Here is a 24,851-nt window from a genome sequence, read left to right on the forward strand (position 1 = left end):
CGAGTTCCACATCCAGTTCCCTGCAGGGAGCCTGCTTCTCCCTCTGCCTTTGTCTCTGCCTCTCTCTGTGTGTCTCTCATGAATAAATAAACAAAATATTTTTTTAAAAAGGGTCACGTGAACAGTTGTCCATCTAAACCTAGCTAGAACAAGCACAACCTTCTTGTTCTTTTTTTTTTTTTTTCAACCTTCTTGTTCTTAGGGATGGGTTATTTCCTTCATTAGAAGATCTAGGAGAGGAATGAGAAGGTACAGTTGGAAAGAGAGGAGGATCTAAAGGTATTATATATTCTAGACTCCTTCTTAAGGTCTAATATAGAACAGAAAGTTGTAAAAGACTTTGCTGAGTCAAGAAAATTAGTTCTCATTTGAGCAAAGATATATAACTTGGATTCTGGACTTAACACAAACCTCCCTGAAAAAAAGCAGGAACTTCCCCTTTCCATGGCACAAGAATCACATGACTAAAAGAGATTTTGGAGCTTGCAACATCTTTTCTCAGTTTCTGAGAAGGTTCTGAGAAATGTATACATGCTTGAGTCATCTCATGACAAGTATATCCCTTGCACAAGAAAAAAAAAATCTGCTAGTTTGTTTATCCCTTAAGGTGATTCATTCAAGAATCCAGTATTTAGGTTCCTGGAATACTAGTATAGGGATAAATCTGTGTTGTGAGAAGTTTGGCTGGCACCTCCTCATTCTTATTTACCCTTTTCATCAGAGGATTGCATGGGTATCAGCAATGATACTGTGTAATGACGCAAGGATTCTCAGCAATATCCTGACACTGTGGGCCCTCTCTTCTGAGCAATCTCCTTACCCTAATTATACGCAGCAGAGAGAAATGTGCTTGATCATTCTCAAATGTTGGTAAAAGGAATAACTTAAGGATTTGCTTAATGGGGCTACCATTCCACAAATGGTATGTTATGTTTTTAATGTAAAGGAGGGTGGGACAAACACTTAACCTACCAAGCACTTGAAACGTTTACCCTGATAGCTCTGTGAAACAAAGTATGTCTATTTTATAAATTAATGGACTCAGTAAAACAAAATCAATCACTAATAAGTCATTAGGCTCAAATTTGAACATGATCTGTGTTTGCTTTTCTGCTATAGATGCTGGTTGCTCTTATCTTTTTTTTTTTAATCACACTGATTTTAACTGGTATTATAAGTTGCCTTTAAAGGCATACTCCCACTGACTTTAACATACCAGTTAACTTTTCAGAAAGAGTCACATAAAATGGACACAGAAAGAGTTAAGAAGAATCAAGAACAAAGCAACATAAACATCCTTGCTAGAGGATCCAGTACTTTGTACTTGTCAGAAAATATGCTCCCTTGTCCTTTGGAACTTCATGCCTGTCTCAGCTGAGGTAGTGCATTAGGACATGTGAAATATTAACCTCTAAGGCAGATCTCAGGGTCCGAGAGGGCAACAAGCTGCATTTGCCATTATTTCCTAAGTAGCCTTTTGAGAATAAGGGATGTTGCCAGAAATGATACAGCGAAGTTAGGCTGTTGCTGATACTCAACGTAAGACCTTTCTCCTTTAAAATGCTTGGAATCCTAGGCGAGGGAAACCTACTCTACTCTGCAAAGGCCCCAGGTGTAATAGTAAGATTTTTGCAGCCTGTTTAATTGGGGAAATGAGACTACATTAATGCACACTGAAAAGGAGTCCTTAGAAGATTCTCTTATAACTGCTGACACTGCCATGGGGGCCTCAGGGACAAAACATGCCTGAGTCAAGGAGGTATACACAAGTTATGCATTGACAGGGAGCATTTTTTTGTTGCTTTTGACCCTTGGAAAGCATGCTCAAGGACCTAGTGAACTGAACTGAGAAGCTTTTCCCTGTCTTTGGAACCAAGTCAAACCAAGAATTCCCCAGACAGTTCATTGTAGATAGAGATATGACAGCGGGACTGCTAAGGGTGGGGGCTTGGGGAAGTCTCACACACAGTCACCATTTTCTAGCTCTGCAGCTTGAGGCAACTTCTCTACTATTCACTTATGTAAAATGGGAATACAGTTTGCAGACTTGTTACAAGAAACCTCGGCACCTACTGTATAGAAAGCGCACAATGAATGGTGGCTGTGATTAAATCAAAGCTGTGTCTCACGTGCTGTGTACTGTGTAGTCTTGCATTGCAAGAAACATTGCTTTTCCACAGCAACTGTTTAAACAATTTCAGAACAACTAGGACCAACAAGTAAACAGCCAGCAAGTACACACAGAAAAGAATGTAGTGCTTTAACCCGTAAGGCCCAAGTGAAGAAGCGAGAGTGTTTGCCAGTGGTAAAGCCACTCCTGTTCAACTCCTGCTTCTGAATTTACTCTGAGCCACCCAGAGATGCTGAGTCAAATCCAAGCCTACATCATGACCATTGGCAGTTTAGAGGGTCTACCTCACATCACCTGGGGAACTCTTACTGGGGAGCTCCTAAAAAGATGTGCATGCTACACCCAGATCGATTAGATCCAAATCTCTGAAGGCAAGAGACATAGATACCAATATATTTTAAGGATGCCCAGGTAATTCTAATGTACCAACGAGTGTGAAGTCCAACCATTTACTTCCATGATCCTTTGTCCCCTTAAAGGAATACCAAGTGGTTCGAGTTTAAGCTGGAAGAAACTCGGGGAGTAATTGGTCACTCTCTTTCATTACAAAAGATTAGGAAACTGATGGCAAGAAAGAATGTTTAACTTATCTACTGGTAAACGGCTGGTTGGGATAAAGCTGGTGCCAAGAGAAATCTCAATCCTAACGTGAGACTCTACTGTCCTATTCCTAGAGGTTATATGTGTCACTTTTTTAGAACTATTTTTTAAGACTGTGCTAAGCCCATTGCATACAGACTGAACCAAGAATACGTTCCATTTAGTAGATCTAGCAAGCACAGAACAGGAAAACAGAATTTCAGCAGAATTTTAAAAAAATTCAGAATTTTTAGCAGAATTTCATTTCATAGGTGTTCTGTGAACCCAAACAGAAAAAGGACTTTATGTGATCTAATCACATATTATCACTGGATTCTTTTTTACCTAGGTAGCCGGAGTCCTATTTGGTCAAACTGGTTTATTAATGTTGATTTGGCTGCTTGGATGAAAGTATTTGGCTAGGTTTGAGCTGCAACTCACAGATCAAAGAATTCAAATTCATTTTAGTACATTCTCTTCTATTCAGTGTGGCTCTTTCTTTCTTTCTTTCTTTCTTTCTTTCTTTCTTTCTTTCCTTCCTTCCTTCCTTCCTTCCTTCCTTCCTTCCTTCCTTCCTTCCTTCCTTCCTTCCTTCTTTTTTAAAGCACAATAGAAAGTTTGAATTCTTGGGTTGGCAACTTTCAATATTTTTGACTTATTGTGACCTCTCTTAATTTTTGTACCCACCATACCCATTTTGTTTTAAAAATAAATTTTTATTAGGAATATCTCCTACTAGAACCTAAAAAATGGCATCATGATAGTGTTTAAGAGATTTTAAGTTTTAAAAAGGAGCTTAATGTTACCAGATGAGGGCCCATTCTCTAGATTGGGCAATGCAAGCGGTTCACTAGGAATGTCTGAAATTGTTCACAAGTTGAATTGAAGTATTCAGTTTATGCTCAATTTTACAATCATATTACTCAGTTCTTTCAGTATTATCACTACTCAGAACAGTTAACTCTCTAGAGTTTGAAACAGAAAAGTGTAAGCTCATAACAAAAATATGCTCTTGCCTTTTGGAAAAGCTGGGCATAAGTTAGTATGCTTGCATGAACGAAGACATACATAGAGCACTGAGTCTAGAACTTCTCTTTACACTTATGCAGACTCTAAGAAAGACTGTAGTATTGGAATAGCCCTGTGGTCTTCTGGCCATGTGGAATTCTTGTGCACATGGACAAATGAGGCTTGCAGTTGGATTAATTGACATTAGAGTGTATACCCATCTCAACTTTAACATCCCAGTTAATAATTCCACCCCAGTTCTTGAACATCACTTCCTTTAGCTTAGACTGAACACAGAAGAAAAACTGGAATCTGACTTTATCCTTTAACTCACTTCTACAAAGGGAAGGAAGTTACATTGAAACTTTGGAGGTTTGAAAATCATGTTTCTGTCATTGCTTTATATTGTTGGCAATGGATCACTTGGGTTATGCTCTATCATGGTACCCCTGACACCAGTAACCATCTGGATGTGGCTCAACTAGCTATGGCACATGTGCTCCGTATATCGCAAGTGAGCTGGGCAGAGAAATGTAGCAGATACAACCTGACACAGAGAAGGAAATGGGTCATTTCTGGTCTAGTGTACAGTGTGCTTCAACCTAGATTTATCAGAGCTCTGCATTTGGGGGTTCCTGGGCCCTGATTTCCCCTAACAATGTGGCATTTTAGTTTCCTTATCTGCTATTGTTTCATTTGTAATTATACCTCAGGAGTCATGTGGGGAAGAGAGATTGGCAAGGTGATGACTTCATCCTTGAGTCAAGTTTATATCATGTACCATCTTGAATCACCTTATTGGCTGCTGCTTTTTCTATTAGAAAGTTATCAAGTCACCTATGGAAGAAGCCATGAGTGATTCCCATTACTTCCAAGGAAAGGCTATTCGGAATTCATTGTTCTGGAAGAGGGAATACCATGGCTTTTTGTGGGGTAGGAGGGCCATACACCTTGGGCTTTAGGCTCAAAAGTAGCTGGCAATATGGTGAGTAAGCAGGGATTAAGGGAAAACTTCATGGCTGAGGAACGGGTATTCAGTAAGAAGTCTACAATAAAGACCTGGGCTAAAATGTCAGAGTTCCCACCTAACCCAGCCAAGAAGATACTTTTGCACTTTGGGCAGCCTCACTGATACAGTGACTAGTGGGTAGTACGTGTAAGCACGCTGAAAGAGCTGTGTGACCACAGGCCTGTGGAGACAGGCCAGGATTCTGCTGGGCATTTCTCCCCCTGCTGAGACACTACTGCAGGGCCAGTGATGGCAGCACCTGGTTCAGTCACCAAACACTTGCTTTAGTGGGGAAAACCCAGCATGCTTTAGTGGTGGCACAGTATCCTGCACCAAGGTGCTGTCACACAACTGAGGACACGTGCTATAGTGACAGTGACAGAAAGAGGCCCCTGCAGAGTTTGCCCTTTATGGTTATGAAGTGATAGTAACCAGAAAGTATGCCAAAAAAGCATGTGGAAGGAATAAGCTTTTTAAAAGCTGAAGTGTTGATAGATAACTGGAATGGGCAAATGGAATAAACGAGTTTTAAAATTTGAATTGAGAAGAACTCTATTGTGTACTATTAAATGGTCCAGTAGGATACTATATTTCATTCTGCTTTCCTCTCATCCTAAAGTCAAGGGAAGAAGGTATTCTAAGGAATGAACAATTTATACTAACAATTTTAGGGTTCTAAATTAAAAAAAAAAAAAAGCGCTGTTAACATGGAAGCCTCTAGAAAGTTTCCACTGCAGGGCCTTTGGGGAAGTGATTTGAGGAGAAGCATTATGGAACAGATATGAAAACACAGTAAACATACGACTTTTACTTTGAATTTGGCATTTAAATATATAATGGATATTATGCTTAACTCTTGCTGGAAAAAGTCGTCTAAAAACTAATGAACCAAGGTGAGGGAAAAAGACTGTCATTGTACCATTTGATTCCTAGGCCAATACACTGATACCATTAATACCTTTCTCAACAGTCTTCTTTACTTGTATGTATACCCACCCAAACTGACCAGCAAGTATTCCATTTTTTTCATGTCTATACTTCCCAAGTTCGGTTAGTTACCAAAACAAACTCCTCTTTCTAGCTGCAAGCTACTTTTAAAATAAATCATAGAAATGAATCTTAGTTTGTGTCCTAGAACACACTACACCAAGTTATGCTTTCTTGTTCCCATATGAAATAGTCCTGAATTAAGTCAAAATGGGTGTACAGCATATCTAGCTTGTAGACTTCAGGATACAATAGTTTATTCATTTGAGCCCTTCACCTATGATACTTGTACATATAAATCCTAATTGTTAAACACAGTCTGCCTTCTACTCTAATATCATCACAACAGTCATCTTGGAAGTTTACGTGGATATTAGAAGAGCTACAGAAAGCATGTTATTTAGAACCATCTGCATTTTAAACCTAAGAAGGAAGAGCCACGTACCCTAGTAGAATTATTTTATGATATACTACAGCAGAACACTTTCAAAGCAAGCAGGTAATCTTAAACTTTTCCTCTTCCAAAAACCAGTGCAAGAAACATTGCCTAAGATTTGGTTTCTTCTTTAATAGCCTGGCTGAATTATATTAAATCCCAATGTGGTTTTCCTTTCCAGGCAGAGGCCCACATTTATATAATCCTCAAAGCCATTGCTTGAGTGTGTCTGTACCTTTCCACAACTCATGTTTCAGAGACAAGCTGTGTTTTGAAGAGCTTAAAAGAACGAGAATCCAGCTGCCTTGTAATATCAGCACAGAAGAGTCAAACTGTGGTGTGTGTAGTAATTGTAATATGGAAGGCAGAACTTCTTTTTCTGTCTGCATCTGTACATAGACCAATACTATGGAAAAAAGTTATTTTTTTTTCACCACAACACAGGATCAGTTTATCTTACCCTAACATGTTCTTTCTGGGTTCTAGGTGGCCTTTCCAGCAGAATATGTCCTTTGTTTTAGTGTTCAATCTCCCCTTAGAGTTGGAATTAACCTTGCATGAGAAACTTGCCATTGGCTCACATTTCCATGTCTGATATAATCTTCCTAGTTGGGCAAGTTATCCACTGCCAGCAGGGTATTTACACTTCATCTCTAAGAATCATGGTGGTCCTGCTAACCCCCATGGTTAAGAATTATATATATATATATATATTATTATTTATTTTATTTATTATACATGAGAGACACAGAGAGGCAGAGGTCAGAGCAAGCTTCTTGCAGGGAGCCTGATATGGGACTCGATCCAAGGACCCTGGGATCACGACCTGAGCCAAAGGCAGATGCTCAACTACTGAGCCACCCAGGTGCCCCAAGAATATGTGTGTTTTTAAAACTACTTTTTGTTATCTGTCTGCTTTATATATCAATTATTGCTTTATGGAAGGTTCTTCATAACTTAGCTGATTTTCCTTAGAAAAGATTTGGTTGCTCTTAAAGGAGATGAAGACAAAAAGAATCATTTACAAAATAAAAGGAAACTTGCTATTTATTTGTAAAATTTCAGGTTGACATAGAACCAGCAACCTGATAACCAGCCCTTTCTCCTCCTGATACCAGTGCTCTACCAAATTGAAGGTTCCAAAGTTCCAGAATGCTTATCTAAAAGGCCAGAGGAATTCTTCTGGAAGAAATAGGAAAAATAGGCTCATTTGCTTACTTCTTAGTTGCTGACCAAACTAGATTGGTTAACAGATAGGAGATCCCAAGGTAATTTCAGGTGAATCTGCCAACTTGTTTTCTTTCTTCGTGAGGTGATATGCTAATACTACTCAAGTGTGGAAAATTTAGGTGACAGGACGCAAAAAAGGTCCTGAAATAGCTAGACTACGTGCTTGGAAACTCTATGTATATATACAAATACTCCAATACTGCAGATCAAGCACCACAAGATGGCAAATATGCACAAGGACTCCTGAGCTAAAGTTCACTCTCTGTCATTATCCCTTCATGTTTTGGGAAATGGTATTGGACCAAGTAAGTAGTGAGAATAAATAAATGCATTTTTAAATTAAACTGAAGGATGGAAATATTCAAAGTAGCACATTAACCATGCTAAAGGAAACAGATTTGGGATTTTAGTTGCTGCACAATTGAAGCAACTATATCAAACACTAAATGATTCAACTCTATTGAAATATCTGTATAGGGTCCATTCACACTACAGATAGATGAGCGTAGGAAGCTCCTATTGCAATTAGACAACCTATTGCTTAATGTCAAACTCTTGCTTGTAAAGTCTAAGCAGGTGAGACAGGTTTTGTTTCATGAACTCTCTAGGAATCCAAGTAAATGTGACCGAAATTATGCCTGTTAGAATCATGTAAGTCATCACCATTAATTGGTCCTCCCTTCCACAAACACATCTAGACATCTACCTTAGGAATCACGAAGCACAGTTAGAAAGTTGGGAAAAGTAATTCAAGGAATCCTGTATCTACTGCAGCCTTCAAGGAAAAGCCACCCCTCTATGATCCCAAACATTAACCAATGTTTCTGATCAAAGAAACTTTCAGGAAATCAATTTCTTTCTTTTTTTTTAAGATTTTATTTATTTATTCATGAGAGACACAAAGAGAGAAAGGCAGAGATACAGGCAGAGGGAGAAGCAGGCTCCATGCAGGGAGCCCGATGTGGGACTCGATCCCGAGTCTCCAGGATCATGCTCTGGGCTGAAGGCAGTGCTAAACTACTGAACTACCCAGGCTGCCCCAGGAAGTCAATTTCCATACCACCCCTGGCAAGTCATTTGAGTGACTTCTACCAATAAGATTAAAATGAAGGTGGTATTTCAGAGAACAAAGTGTTCTTACAAAATGAACATACAACATACTTATCTTTTTCTTAGTTATAATAATAATCAAAGAACACAAGGAAAAGACCTCAGGTATCATCTTAATCTGTATAGAGTCTAAAAAAAGTTTATTCTAAAATTTAAAGAGTGACTTGGAAGATTTTCTAACATACTGACTTACCACAGAAGCCTTTTCCAGAATAAGCAAATGGAATGAGAGTTCTTCCTTCTTCCAGGCCTCTTAAAAGCATACCATCCCTATCTGTTTTTTTTTTTTTTTTTTTTTTTTGTTTTTTTTTTTTAGGTGATAAAACATGGGGTGCCACTTGGGTCTATAGTTCTAGCATAAGATGAACTAGTAGCAATGGTTGCTCGTCACATGCCACTTTGCTGGGCTTTCACTGAGACCTCCCAGCCCATTATGAGATATTCCTATTTTTACTGAACTACAAAGAGGCTTCTGGTTAGCCTACACAGGAATGTCAACATCAATGACTCACTGTAAAGGAAGTTTCCCTGGTTCATAAAAAATGTAATATTAAAGCAACATGTTTCATTAGCTTTTAGAGCTATCTCGTCCGTCTCTGAACTAGTAATGACCTGTTGCAAAATTCTGTGCCTGCTAAGTAATTGACACTTAACTATGGCAACCATGGGATGAATATAAGTGATTAGATTGGTGCTCCATGTATAGCCTCTCTTTATTATCCCTATTATAGTCATTAAATAAGTGTAACTCGAGCTGGTCCTAGAAGCTTTGGACAGCTTCACGGTGGCATCTGCTATTTTCTGGTCTTAGAATGTAGGCATTTTTAGCATCAGAGAATGTAATTAGATCATTCATTTCCTCAGCTGAACTCTATAGCCCTGTGCAAAGACAAGTCTTCTTTGAAAGCCACTATTAAGTTCCTAATCCAATCTTTATTAAAAAAGACTCAATATTGTAGACAAGGAGGTTAAAACAAATCCTCAAAAAACTAATGATCAAGCCCTTCTATACCCCACAGCTGCCGTCTAGTGCAGCAAAATTTGAAATTAGGAGTGTTTATAGTTGTATTTTTTTTAAACTAGGATGCAGTCCTTAATGAACTAGAGAAGCATGTAGATAATGAGTTCTACTAAAGAAAATAGTGAGAGAAGTAACACTAAGGGACTAAATTTTCTTAGATCCACTAAAATAAGCAAAGTTCTACTCTGAGGGCTAATTATCAGAAGTGGATGTGATTAATATTTCTTTCTGAGGGTCAATCTGTCCAGTGTCGAGGTTCTCTACCCTAAGTTCCATTCTACATTTGTACCTCCATCTAAGAAACTCCCTTAAAGGGTATAAACAAATGCCTTTCCTTTTGACTCTGAAAAGCTTGTCATCTAGCTCACATTGTGCCTAGCCAGAGTAACTACACTAAACGGAAGTCATTGGCTACCCTAGATTTTGCCCTGAAGTCATGCTATTAGAAGATTAAGAAGGCCTTCAAATATTGATAGTTTTAAAAAATATGTTATTATTATTATTTAATTTTCTTTTGTTCATAGCATATTGGGATTGGTGATTAATCTCAGCTTAAAACCACTATGGAGACTACAAACAAAGTTTGCCCCCAAATGCAAGCTAATTCATGTAATAAATCTATGTCCCTACTATGTGCCAGGCACTCTTCTAGAGCTTGGGTTATGTCAGTGAGCAAAGTAAAGATCTATACCTTTGTAGGGTTTACCCTCCAGCAGAGAAACACATAAATATATTATAGTCTTTCAGAAGGTGATAAATGTCCTGGAAAAAAAGAGAGCAGCCGGGTAGGAGATGGCTTAAACAGGTTTCTTAGGAACACAGAAGGAATACCATATTTTTATAAGTTAAATTATTGGATGTTTGTTATATGCCAGGTGTGAGGTGTGATGTCTCATTAAATGCTAAAGTATCATCATCCCTACCTGACGGGAGAGAAGGTGAAGTACAAAAGTCAACCAACCCACTCAAAATTCCAGAAGTCTAATACATATGCTCTTTAACTTATTTTACAATTATACAAGCAAAAAGAGAGAATTAAACTCAGTTCTTCAGATTGGAGGAATATGAATTTTCAGATTGGAGGAAAGTGAATTTGCCAGAAAATACATCCAAGAAAGAGGAATTGATAGCAGTCAGTAAAGGATATTTATATCAGCTTGGCTAGTACATGAGTGGTGCTGGGTGATATGAAGGAAAGATTGAAAGGTGGGTCAAACTGGATTAGAGTGAATTTTCAGAACTACATTTTGTCTAGACGGTTTCAGGAAGACTTTGAGGTTTGGAGCAATGGTGTGGAGGTTGGGGTGGTGACAAATCTGAGCATGGACCATGGCATCAAAGAGTCACATAGCTTTGTAGTAGGATAGTCGCATGAACTTGCCACTTTGAGTGATTCAACTCCGGCTTTTTCATTTAAATACTTGGCCAATCTTTTGGAAACAAAGCCTTTTGATTGAAAGGTTAAGGTCTAACAATCTCAAATGTCAGATCCAAGGTTAGCCCATTTTGCCAAGCTATGATGCACTGTGACCCTCAAACTTCAAATAAACCAAGTGTCCTAAAGGTGGCTTAAAAAAAAAAATCAAAGGCCATTACGTCTTATAACCTTCATTCTAAGAAGATCCATTTTATCCTAAAAATAGAATTCCCATAATGTCAGTTTTCTAAAAGTTGATATAAGTGAATTGGTAGTTTGAAATGTGAGCACCTAAAGGAACATCCTTTATAAAAGCCAGCTACTAAGATAGTCATTTCGTTACAGCGCCTCATTTGGAGAATATATATAGCATTTCCCCATTTTATACATGTTCTCCATAGAACTTGAAAGACTAGAAAGATCAGTACCAAGGAAATGCTGGTTAAGAAGAGAGTGAGCAGGGTAAGAGACAGGTCTCTGCTTCTTGTGCATTTAGAATAGTGATTTAAGGGTGACATGTGCCTTTCCGCATTTTTAAAATTAAATTCCTTAGAGACAAGCTAATTTGTCAGGTAGCAATATCTAAAATGTAGGTAAATCTACAGACTACCTTGGGCTAGGGATAGAATCATGAGGGTACTTTAGAATTCAGTACATAAAATTAAACTCAAAAGCTAAGAGAAACTACGACGTGAATACACACGTGTCCGGACCATAGAGAATGCTGCCCACCATAAGCTTTGAACTATTGGCTTAGACATCATTCATTGATACTTACCTATCCAAAATGATTGAGAAAAATTCCTGATGTATTAAAAAAAATGAACAGTAAGGCTTGAGTCAAATGGACAGTAGAATTTTCAAAAGTTCTCTTATGCTGGGATTTTAAAAGTTGGGCAGTGTATGGTCTATTGTTGATTTTTAGGCTGTTTTCCTTGGACCCAATGAGGTCTTTGCAACAATAATGAATTGGCAACCCAATTTAGGCATTTTGAAGACCCTAATGGATATCACATCTTTACCCACATTATAGCTGCAGTATGCTATTTAAAAAAACAGGTTTCTTTTGATTTTGGCAGAAATTCTGTTAAGTCAAAGGGATAATTATTAATTATCCAGTGCTTGAGCCAAAGGTTTCATCTACTTTCTCCATTTTTATTTAATTTTTTTTTGGAAACAGTTGAGTGGCCACTTTAAAAAAGAAAGAAACTGAAGGAGAATAAGAAGTTGTCCTCGGGTGAAGTATTAGGTTGAAAACTATTCACCACTATGATAATTATTCGCCAGGTGATTATACCTATCGGTTCAGATCATGTAAGAGCTACGATGAATACTCCATTGGTAGAAGTTAACCCAAGGACTTGAAAAGATCACACCATTTGGAGAATTTCAGTAACAGCTTGTCCGCCTTTCTCAGGCCCTGAGCAGACATAAACTAGAGGAACATACGGATGTTACTCATTATAAATAACCTTAAAGTTAAAAAAAAAAAAGGACTTGGAATTGTTTTACTCATACCAATAGAAGATAAGGTGAACTGAAGTTTCCCATTCTGCTCACTCCATAATAAATCACAATCGATGTTGCAAATGAGAGCAACTTGTCACTCATTCACTTGGCCATCTGGTTATTGGTTATAGAACACCTACTGTGTGCCAAATGCTTGCTATGCTATATCTACAGTGATTAAAGACACATGCCCTCTGTTCTCAAGGGGCTTACAATATAGGCAAGGGACGGACGCCTGGGACGCCTGGTGGCTCAGTGGTTGAGCGTCTGCCTTTGGCACAGGTCATGATCCTCGAGTCTTGGGATTGAGTCCCGCATCAGGCTCCCCGGAGGGAGTATGCTTTTCCCTCTGCCTATGTCTCTGCCTCTGTGTGTGTGTGTGTGTGTGTGTGTGTGTGTGTCCGTCATTAATAAATAAATAAAATCCTAGGGCAGCCCTGGTGGCACAGCGGTTTGGCGCTGCCTGCAGCCCGGGGTGTGATCCTGGAGACCCGGGATCGAGTCCTGCATCAGGCTTCCTGCATGAGCCTGCTTCTCCCTCTGCCTGTGTCTCTCCTCTCTCTCTCTCTCTCTCTCTCTCTCATCTAAATAAATAAAATCTTTAAAAAAAAATCTTAAACCAAACCAAAACAACAACAACAACAACAACAACAACAACAAAAACGATATAGGCAAGGGAGAGAGAACATGCAAGTACTACGATCGGTGCTAAGTTTTTTAGAGGAAGTGTTTCTGATTAGGGTAGAAAGCCTCATTGCCATTAGTAATGTTTAATAAGAGCAAAATTAGACTACTTCAAGGAACCCTATATAAATTGTTTTCTTATTTTTATCAATCATGGAAAGATGCAAATTTTGTCTTAAGGGCTTAATTACCCTCTTCAACAGATAGTTTTAAAATTATGACATTTACTTAAATTGCTAATTAGATGGAGGATATTTACATTCAATGTTTGGGAGTTTTCTATAACCATATTACAATCTGGAAGAGCATCTGTGTGACAGAGCCAGTGGGAGGAAAGAATCTTGTGATACACTCGGTTATTAAAGATGTCAGTGATGATTCCTGAAAAAGTTAGCCAAATTTCTGAATCAATGTTATTTTCATAAATACCAGAAAGAAACTCTATGCTCATTTGGCATTCGGTTTTGTCACTTCGTAAGGGCAAGCAATTCAGAGATGACATGAACCTCGGTATTCTAGAACCAAGCACGTTCTGTGGCACTCTTAATTATCAGATTTTCTGGGTACAACAGTGCCGCTTTCAAATCAGGCAAAACTACTGAATTATAGTTTTAATGAAGTAATATTATGAAAATGTAACCAGGGCCTGTCCCAAAAGTGGCTTTGGTATTTAAGTAACATGGCCTATTGACAAGAGCATTAAAAAAGGAGTGTCCAATAGCACCTGGTTGATGTCAGTCTTTAAAATATTGGGCTTCATTATCACTGCAAATAGTAAGCCCTTAAACAGGTATTGGCTACATGAAGTTTAAGAGTCCAGATCCTAAAACCAAACACGGTTGCCTCCATTGTTTCTATTAAAGAGTTCTTACATAGAAAGTTGAACATTTGTATCTCTATACACTACCTGGAAACAGAACAACATAATGTATTTGGTATGTGAATACGCCTAAAAGATCAGTAACAGTACTTACTCTCTGTAGTTTAGCATAAAACGAAGATTTTATCATAGACTGTTCACATGTCTACCGAATTTGGCCATCCTGTGACCCTCTATTTTCTGGAACTGCCCTTTATGTCCATTCTCCTCCTCCCTCCCCACCAAAAATTTTTAAAATTTTTTAGTATTTCTCCCTAATCTTGCCTCACCACCACCCCAACTTCCTGTTTCCAAAAAAGCAATACTTCCTTGTATCATGTATCTTATCCCTCACAATTAGCCAGCTCATCTTACAGCATTATTTTGGTATTTTCTGTAGGCCTAACATAGGTACTTTTTAAGATATTTAGAATACTTGAAGTAAAGAAACTCTTTGTGGGATGAATTTTTCCTTCACTTTCTCAAAAGAATCCAATGAGAATCTAAGTTGTAAGAAACGAGTTGTAACTGATCTACTTTTATGGTTGAATTCTTGTGGTAATGCCCTATCAGAGCTCATGGCCTTCCTGATTTTATATTATCTGGTATCTCTCTCTCTATGTATGTATATGTATATATGTATTTTTAGAGACAGCAAGAGGGAGAGACGGAGACAGAGACCTGTTCCCTGGAGAGGCTAATCTTTTCCATTTGCCCTGTACACACACACACACACACACACACACACACACACACACACACCCCATACCTTCTTGTATTGCATCCCTAGCCTGTAATACTTTCTGGCTTCACCTATGTGAATTCCTTCCTGTCATTCAAAGTCCACTCAAGATGTGTTGCCTTAGCGGAGTCTTCACTGACTTCTCACTAGCCTACCGTTTTTCTACACTTGCCATGACCTATTGTTGCCCTCTGATTCACGTGGACCTCCTTCCCCAACTCAATGAAATTTTGAGGTCAGGTCCTACTTTTCAATGTCCCACGTAGTTTGGTAAATAGTGCACTTAAAACATTAGTGATAACATAGTTTCCACGTGTTCCATAATATTCGCTTAGGCAAATCTTTTCTCTACGTTGCTGATTTGTCATGAAATGTAGGTTTTTCTTCAATTGTTAAATGATCTCTGCTCAAATTCATTCTGCCAATATAGCTAGGTTAATTTATCTGAATCAGCATTTTGTTTTCCTGATTTAACAAAGAGATCTACTACATAATAAATACAGATTGAGGTTCTTTGTCCTTATATACGAGTCTCAGTGCAATCCATCTCTCCTTTTCCAAACTCATGTCTTCCCTCTCTGCCATCTGTACTTTCTCTTGGTCAAACTGGCCAGTCTGTATCTTTGGACACATGTCTGCAAAATTTGCATATGTACTTCTGCCTAGGATGCGTTTTTCTTCTATCTGACTCCTACCATTCTTTTAAAAGCCACGTCCATTATCACACTGGTGTCCTTTTCTTTCTCTGAACCCTCTCTATACCATTTAAATGTAATAAAACCATACATTAGTTGAAGAGATGTGTCATCTGGTCTAAATGTCTTGTAGGCAGTGATTGTTGACATTTATGTGTCTGCTAGCAGGTGTCAGGACAATATTATCATCCAACTTTCAATTACAGCCAAATTTTAGTCATTGAGAACTTTAGACAAGCTGAATAAATCAGAAATTTCCAAAGAACAAGTTAACAGGCAGTTATACAAACATCCATGCAACAAGATAACCTTCAGATGACACCTTCAACATTGGATAAATTTAAATTTTCAATTTGTTTGTCAATTGTCAACATATACATTTCTGAAAAGCTTCAGTTATAGCTGAACGTTGGTCCAAGCAGAAATTGATATTCAGTCTTCTTATTATCAACCAGCTCTACTTCAAAAATGGGATGCATTTAAGATGTTTAACCTTAGAAGCAAAGGTTAAAAAAAAAAAAAAAGCCCAAACACAAAAACAAAAAATACCACCCTCACCCTCCAGTGTTGATAAAATTAAAGCACATCAGAGACTTTCTTCTGGAGGACAGATATTTGAGCAACTACTCAGAAGCATGCCATTTCCACTTCTGATCCTCTGATCTAGAGGTCAGTTATATGTTTCCCACCTGGATTAACATTGTGCCCCAAATCCAGACTGGCTCAGCATTCTTCACATAACCAGGCCAGCCCTTTGACAGGTGTTCGAGCATATGATAACTAAATGATAACAGAAAGCACCTTAGGATCTGCATTACATATCACAGAAGATTAAATCAGGTTTGGGCCTGTAATAGGACACTTAAAATATGGAAAATAAATGAGGTCAGTTGTAGGAAATGTTTAGAACAAGGAGGACAGCTATATCCAATATGGACACATTTAGTGACGCTATTCATCACTCTCCAATTCTTTGAGTATGGATTAACTCTAGATCTTAAGAGAACTGTATTGCCCTGCCCAAAGAAGATTTAAGTGGTACCTTAAGAGTTAATATCTGTGGGCCTGTATTGGCTTAGGAAGCATTGCCACATTCTCTGCTTGACCCTCACATTTAATAGTTTCAAGGTGTGCAAGAAAGAAAGTCTTCTAATTTTCAGCTGAAATGTGTTCATCTTTAGATTTTAGCTTGCCTAAAGCTCACAAACAATTAAAACAGGAACGTTTTCCAAATATCAACTTAATTGGTGCATTGAGAATTGTAGTTCTAGAGCAGGTGCATTTCTGAAGCAGCAGTTCCGAGAAAGCATATATATATATATATATATATTTTTTATGGCTTCACCATTAACTCTAACTTTGAGGCAACTCATTTTCCTGATGGAGAACATGAAGCTCAGACATGATATCTCTTGTCTTAAATGGCAATGTGAGTTGTGGACACAGTCATTTGCAGTGCAGAGTCCAAGGTCTTAACCACTAACCTATGTCATCTCCTTGAAACCAGAGTTCTAGTTCTCTAATTCTGGATCACACCCTTATATTTCTCACTCTAAGGTGTGATCTCTGCTAGTCATCAGTCTCTGATTAGCATCCATCATTCTTAGGACTGTTTTGCAAGGTGAGTGAGGCAGTTATGGATGAGGAATATTGAGTAGCATGCCTAGGAAATGGCACAGCTGTCATTCCAATGCAAGTCCAGAGTCTATGTTCTTTGTTTCATGTGATGTAGACTTTCTTCTAGTTTTCCACTCACTAGGCACTCTTCCACGGCCAGGCTAGCAACATAATCCACATAATAGGTACTCAGTAAATATTCAGATGAACACCAAGATTCAAGTCATAAAGATACATGCTTGAATCCTAGCTCCTTCATTTAGTGATATGACCTGGAGCAAGCAGATATGTAATTATCATATTTGAGCTAAGAAAGAGAGATATTTTTTCTATCTTAAGTTCTTTAAAGTGAAGGATAAATGGAATGATATTTTCTAAACCATAAAGCTATGTAAAAACTAAGTGTAGTAGATTCATTTACCAATATGGAGAAGCCTTCATCTGCACTCTGGGCATTGCATGAAAAACAAAATAAAAAGTTTTATAGGTTAGAGAAAGCCATCTGGTTCCCAGGTAATGATCTAGTTTACTAGAATCTTTTTTAAAAGAAGTAACTGGGACAGTCTCCTAATAAATGGAGATTAATCGTGCTCTTAAAAAACCCAAAGGAGAAGAAAGGATTTGGGAGTGAGGTGATAATATAAAACTAAGGAGTATATCGTTTTTCCTCGGATCACGAAAGCAACGCTTGAGACAGTAGGAAAAATGTCAAGGTCTGTGTTTTTTCATCTTTTGCATCCTAAGATCCAGTTAAACCCAGCTATGTTTAAATGCTTTGCTTTATTATTTCCATGACTTAGGAATCCAAATACTTTGTTATGCTTCCCCTGAACGACTGAATTATAAAACAAATGAATTGTGAAAGTTACTCTTAGATCATGTGGAGGGCTTGTTGAAATACAGCTGGATGAGCCCCACTGCTGGAGCTCGGCTCAGTGGATCTGGGATGGGGACCAAGAATTTGCATTTCTAACAAGTTCCCAAATGATGCTGGTGTTGCTAGTCTGGGGACCACACTGTGAGAAGCACTATTCTGGATGAATTCTCTCTAGTTGTGAAATACACGTGAAGGTAACTAAGTATCCAGTCTTGAAAGACTGAATGAATTTGATTGTAAAAATGAGAGTTTATGTGTTTGATCTGTCCCATAAAGACCTCAGTCTGTTTCAGAGAAACACTGTGCATCAGGGAGAAATAGGGTAGCTTCCTACCCAGAGAAAATGTGAAACCACATATCCCTCCCCCCAATTTCTTCCAGGTTAAACAGGGTTTTAAATCTCACTTTTCCACAATTGTTACTTCCTATTCCACTGCTTCCCTTACTCTGTGGTTACCTAAAAATTTCAGTGACAGCCCTCCTGGATTCCGCCTTCTGGTGACTTCCTTATAGCTGAACACTCACACTTGGCCTGCTCGGTTCACTCCGAGTTCTTACTAGTTTAAGGCATCGAAGGTCACTTGCCTCTAGCTAGCTTGTAAATGTGACGGTAGCAGAGAAACACTGCCAGGCTTCTTTAATATTGAGGCAATAGCTCCTAGTTCCTGAAATTCCATAAACCTTAATGTTTTGCTACCTTGATGATGTAAGAAATTAGAAAGGGTTAGATAATTAAGTGTTGAGATTAAAATAAGTTGAGGGGAGGAAAAGGATGAGGTAGGGAGACAGGAGATCCTACCTCAATAAAAAAGTCACTTCCATTTTTGGGTCAGGAAGCAATTTGTTCAGATTTTGCTCACCCTAGAGTGGCAGGCTTCCTTCCAGGGTAGGAGAAGGATGCGGGAAGGGGAGTAACCATGGCAACCTGCCCAGCTATGTGGGCACGGATAGGATGGGGCCGCACGCACTTGGAAAACTTTATTTCTAGCCCAGTCACTCAGTTTAGTATGGGTGGTCCCTGCTTTCCCACTTCCTTCTGCTATAATGCTGACTTGGGGAAGAACGGCTCCCCCTCTGTAGGGAGGCTGCGAGGGGGTGGAGACCTGAATGAGCCCGAAGGAGGTCAGCTTGACCAAAGCAAACTACAGGCTTCCAGGCGGAGAACAGAGAGCAACTCCCTGTCTGTTCCAGTGTGAGCACAGGAAACGCACTGGCTTTGTTAATATTAGGTGCTTGAATGACGGACGCTTTTCAGGTAGACGAGCAGCGCCTGATTTTGATGAAATTCTCCAGTCGGCCTTCGGTTTTCACAAAGACACATAATCCAGTTGTTCGAGGGGCAACCAGAAAACAAAACACACATTTCTAGGTTGGAATAAGGTGTTCAAAGCATGTTAGATTGACAATCTCCCTACCAAACGTGGGCTAGGTACTCTTATTCTCTCCAGGCAAGGGAGCTTAAGTCCAGAGAGGCCACACAATTTGCTCAAGGTCACGTAAGCAGCAGTGGTGTAGCTGGGATGGGAATCAAGACAGCAGAACCCCTGCTCTCCAGAACCCCTGCTCTCAACCCACGACCTGACTGTTCTGGGTGGGGGGCAGAAGCCGGCATGAACGCTAGCCCTCTGTGTCCATCCTCGGCATCTTTTTTGAAGAAGAGGAGACCCGGTGGCCTGCTCTCCTCGTGACTCATTCAGTCCAGCCAGGCTACGTTGCCGTGAGCGAGGTTTCCACGAAGCACACCTAACTGCCATTGCAGCTGGCAGCTCACCTAGAGGTGACTTTGGCCTACGTCTGTGCGCCTCGGTGGCACGGCTTCAACTTTACACGTACACGCAGCACCAGGGAGAATTTTGAAAGACCACATCCTGTTACTCAGGTGTTTCTTATTGCCAGTGTAGTTCTCGTTCTGATTCCTTTTGGGGGACAGGAAACCCGACACATTCAGTCTGTTAACCGACATTCCCCAGCCAATCTGCTTTCAAGCCTTTCCACGCAGGGAGGCATGTTCTGATGACCGCGAGGGCAACCGGACACAGGAGAGCTCAGTCTTCAGCAGCCTTCCTGAGCATTTCAGCATCTCCACTTGTCTTTGAGAAAACGATCAATTAAATCCTCAAGGCAGGAGAGATGAAGGGAGAGAAACACACGATGCCTTCAAAACCATTCAGATAAAAAAATATCAGCAGCGGCAAGCTTAGGCTTACGGTAGAATTAGAAATGAAGCCGCGTATAGTTGCTGTGCCGCCAAGGTCCACAAAGCCTCCTGCAGGCCAGGCGCCACCCAGCAAGGCATATACCTTCCTGCTCTCCTTAATCTTCAGATAATTGAGGCATGGCCAAGCAGGCCAACAGCTATCACCCCCAACCACCTGGTCAGAAGTTTCTAGAGGTCCCTGTACCACCTTCATGCCAACAAGTGTCTTAAAAGCAATTCCCTCAACCTAAACAAGGTGACTACAATCCATTCAACCTTTGGGGGAAAGACAAGAAATAAACCTAATGCACAGGAATCTGGACTTTTCCATGAGTCTAAAACTGTAAAAAGTCTTCAGTGGAAATGCAGAGTCTTCCTCGACAGATTAGACAAGGCTTTTAACAAGTGCCATGGAGGGCTCCCTCCCCTCTCCTACAGCCTCAGGTGAAGATCCCGTTGTGTCCAGGATCAGAAGGCCAACAATATGTATGTCACAGTTCAAAGCTGGAGGACATTTCACGGCCATCAGCGTCTTCTGGCCATCAGTCAAATGGCCTATAGCTTGAAGGAGAACTGGCTGGTAGGATAGTTGTTTGGATAAGAAAGGACAGAGCTGGGAGTGAGGAGGGAAAGGGCGAGTCAAGTGATTCACCAACAGGAAAAAGAATCCAGTCTGCCTCAGGGGGAGACCCATCAGGAATCTGGAAGAAGTAATCAGTCCCAGAAACACACCCTGGGAAAGGCTACTAGATCTCCTTCGCGCTTTCTCTAGGAGACAGTCCACATGGCGCACTCCACGTTGCTGTTGTGTCAAGTGTGGCACTGTTTATTGCCCCACGCCCAGCGCTTCACCAAAAAGGTCCTTCCCCAAAGATTAAGGAGGGCCTGGTCCCAAATACTTCTGAGTTCTCAAGGCAATAAACTTTGCTACAGTGTCACTGAGGCCTGTTTCCCTTCAAGGAGGGAGAGACAGAACCTGGGATGTCCCGGGCCTGGGGCCCAGAGAAAAGCAGCAGGATGGTGGTCTGACGGGTGGCAGCAGGGGAAGAGGCAAGCAAGGAGATGTCGCAGAGCACCGAGACAAGCCACAGGGGAGCCCCCGTGCTCCCCCATTCCCAGCCAGTTCCTCCCTCCCCGGCAGCCTTGCCAGGAGATGAGTAGATGACACACCCGGGCAGGGAGCTAACCTTACGCCTGTAAAGAAGAGCAATTATGTCCGTCCTATCAAAGCCATTCCGAGGGCCTTCCTTATCAGACATCTCCAAGGCATTTTTGTGGCCGCCTTCTTCCTCCAACCATTACTTCTGTGTGAGTTAGTCCCGGCTTACCTTCTTCTCCCCCACTGGCCCGCTTTGCCCGATTAGGGCCAGAAATTTTTTCGTTAAGTCACTTTATAGTGTAATAACAACATTTACTATTCATGAAGTCTCCCCTCCATAATTTTTAAGTCTTTCCATGTGTCTGGAAGCTTATTTCTGCTCTTCTCATTTTACAAGAGTGCCTCTCTTCCTTCCAAACACAAACTAAAGAGAAAGAGGAAAAGGTGGGGGGGGGGGGAAGGGGTGGAGATAACATCCAGATTCTTTAAGTGCTTTTAATCCAGTGAAATTTCCCTTTGGACTCCAGCAGCTCCCTGCTGCAACTGACGGCGGGGACCGAATTCCAGGCTAGGAAGGGAGTCAGGCCAGAGGAAGGGAAGCAGGCAGGAATAACAGAGTCGGCTCTATGCTGGGAAAACCGCTAGGCTGACTGCGGCTCCATGGTTTTAACCCATTCATCCCCCCCCCCCCCCCCCCCCCCCCGCTTTTCTAGAATTCTTACTTAATCTTTCCAGCCAGTTTACAGCAAGCAAGCAGGCCGACACCTTTTAAACGCTCCAGGGATTTAAAACAAGTTTGTTCAGTCTCTTGGGCAGATACTTTCTTAAGAATGCGGGTGTGAGACAAAGTTCACATTTTCATGCCACACGTTGTCAGTCACCGGGAAAACGCTTCTCGGGGTGGGGGCACCACCCAGGTCCCCAGCCTTCGTCACGCGGCAGGAATAGACACCCTCGGGGGGGGGTTCATTAGGCGGTGGGCAGCCACGCCAGCCCCCGGAGCTTTCAAACAAGCACGCGCGCACACACACACACACACACACACACACACACACAAAGGGAGGCGCTTGTGAAATGTCACAGCCTGGACGTGTGTCTGCAGCCCGAGCCCCCGAAGGTAAACGCGTCCCCTGGAAGCGGTCCTCGGCCGTCAGGCCCCGAGGCGCGGGTCCCCCGCGAAGTCCCGGACCCGCACCCAGGGTGGCGGGGGCGAAGGAGGGAAGGAGACCGCGAAACACGGAGCCCGGGGGGGTGGGGGGGTGGGAGGAAGGTCGGGAGCTACTCACGGCCGCCTAGCGCCTCGGCGGAGCGCGCATGACCTCGGGAGCCGCGCCTGCAGGCTGCCGCCAGCCCACCCGGCGGGCCGCGCTTAAATAGCCGCCGGCCCGGGAGCTCGGAGCCGCGCGGCCACTCCCGGCAGATATGGTTCTAATCAGATGCTGGCAGCCGAGGGCTCCCCAGGAATGCGCCGGGATGTTTTTGCTGCCCGGGCTCGGTAACTCCCCCTCAACGTGTCTGCTGAGTCTTCCAAACTTAACTGTTTATTAACTCGAGCCGCCGCCACGCGCTGCAGAGCCGAGCGCCCGGCTCCCCCGGCTCGCGAGCCCCGCCAGCGGGGGGCGATCGCGGGGGGCGGGGGGGGGCGGGGGACGGCCCGCGGGGGGGGAGCCCCCGGCCCGGGGGAGATGGGCACGCGGGGGGCGACCGCGGGGGGACGGTCTGCGGGGGAGGGAGCCCCAGCCCCGGGGGAGCCGGGCACGGGGGGGGGGGGGCGATCGCGGGGGGCGGGGTGCGGCCCTGGGGGGAGCTGGGCACGGGGGGGCGATCGCGGGGGGGCGACCCGCCGGGGAGCTGGGCACGGGGGGGGGCGACTGCGGGGGGACGGCCTGCGGGGGGGAGCCCCAGCACGCGGGGGGCGATCGCGGGGGGCGGGGCCCTGGAGGAGGGATCCCCCGCCCCTGGGAGCTGGGCACGGGGGGGCGGGGGGGCGGCCCGCGGAGAAGGGAGCTCCCGGCCCGGGGGAGATGGGCACGCAGGGGCGACCGCGGGGGGCGGGGGGAGATCGGGGGGGGGCGGCCCCCGCCCCGGGGAGCTGGGCACGCCGGGGCGATCGTGTTGGGGGGGAGCCCCCGCCCCGGGAGCTGGGCACTCGGGGGGGGGACGGGCAGCGGAGGAGCTGGGCACGCGGGGGGCGATCGCGGGGGGCGGTGGGCGGGGGTCCGGCCCCTGGAGGAGGGATCCCCCGCCCCTGGGAGCTGGGCACGGGGGGGGGCGGCCCGCGGAGGAGGGAGCCCCGGCCCCCGGGAGCTGGGCACGGGGGGCGGGGGGGGCGGCCCGCGGGGGAGGGAGCCCCCGCCCCCGGGAGCTGGGCACGCGGGCCCGGGGAGGGGGCAAATGAGGACAGGAAAGGGAAACCCCCGCAGGAAAGGGGTGGGATCCACCCCGACCTTGGTTTCGCCAATTCCCTCGCTGGATCGCCCCTTGCAGGGCTGCGGCTCCCGCAGCCGCCCCGACCGTGCGGCCGTCGGAACAAAGGGCTGCCTTTGCTCGGGCTTCGCTGGCGGGAGGCGAGGGTCCCCGCTCGCATCTGCTGTTTCCACGGCTGCGCGTGCGGCGGCCGAGGTGGGTGCACTTAACTCGGCGGGGAGGCTGGGTGTGTGCGCATCACACCTACTGCATCGACGTATGAAATAAAAACCCGGGAGACAGAGACAGCGCTTCACGAAATCCACGTCAACGAAAGCATTCACCTCTAACCGATCTAAAAAAAAAAAAAAAAAAAAAAAAAAAAAATCCGTGCATCAGACACAAAGTTAATACACTCACTTCCCTTACGGTGTGTGCCTCTGTGTGTAGACCCGTAACTTGACTATCTGCGCTGATTTCCACAGTATTCCCGACACCTCTAAGAAAAAACATGAGACCTAAGAAAGAAAACATTTGAAAATACTGACATGCGGTGCCCCGCAGAAGGCACTCCATAGCAGACCTTGGTGCTGGGAGTTCCTTTTCTCCAGAGTTGAAAATCATGAACAATTGGACAATATCCCCCAAAAACTCTGTCACTTTTTAAGAATTTTGAAATTATACCTGTGAAAAGCATGTCTATGTTCCCCCCCCCCCCACCACCGCCTTTTTTTAAGTTGGAGACAGTGTGCACTAAATGTGAAAAGGCCAAATTGTGACCCAGAAGAAGGGGTTATTGATTTTATTGAGTAAGCAACACACAGTGGATCTGCATCTTACCTCTGGAAACTGAGGGTTCAAATGGGGCTCATGGGACACCAAGGATGTATTTTTGTGGTCCAAGCCTAGCCCAGCTGCAAAGCCACTGTGTAATTTGGGGCAGCTCAGTGTGAGTGGCAGTCCCTACTCTCAAGTAGGTCAGGGATGGGACCGCCAGGGAGCCAGGGGGCCAGAGCTGCACAACGCTGTGTCAGTGAGAGCATCACCTCTCCTGGCCTCTACTATTTCTGCCACCTGTCTCATGTCCTCACACCTGAGTGTGCGGGGGTGGGGTGGGGGTGGGGGGTGGGGGGAGTGCTGACAGTTTTCAATGTTCCTCTGAGCTAATTTGCTATTATTAAAAAAAAAATGACTTCCTGTGAATGCTAAGAGGTATGTAGGATAATCTTAGAATAGTA

General features: G+C 43.0%; 1 protein-coding gene across 3 annotated transcripts in view; it reads right to left on the reverse strand.

The window, feature by feature from the left end:
* Positions 1-23,782, reverse strand: part of DAB2 (DAB adaptor protein 2) — a 51,003-nt gene extending 27,221 nt beyond the window's left edge. For 2 of the 3 annotated variants that reach the window (XM_055325773.1, XM_055325771.1), the window contains exon 1: positions 22,494-22,684. The gene's annotated coding sequence lies outside the window, so the exon portion shown is untranslated. Of the gene's footprint in view, positions 1-22,493; positions 22,685-23,654 lie in introns of those variants that run through there. The other variant, XM_055325772.1, reaches the window with a different exon arrangement.
* Positions 23,783-24,851: the final 1,069 nt, after the last annotated feature.

Source organism: Nyctereutes procyonoides, unplaced genomic scaffold (genome assembly GCF_905146905.1).
Source record: "Nyctereutes procyonoides isolate TBG_1078 unplaced genomic scaffold, NYPRO_anot_genome, whole genome shotgun sequence".
Classification (NCBI taxonomy): domain Eukaryota; kingdom Metazoa; phylum Chordata; class Mammalia; order Carnivora; family Canidae; genus Nyctereutes; species Nyctereutes procyonoides.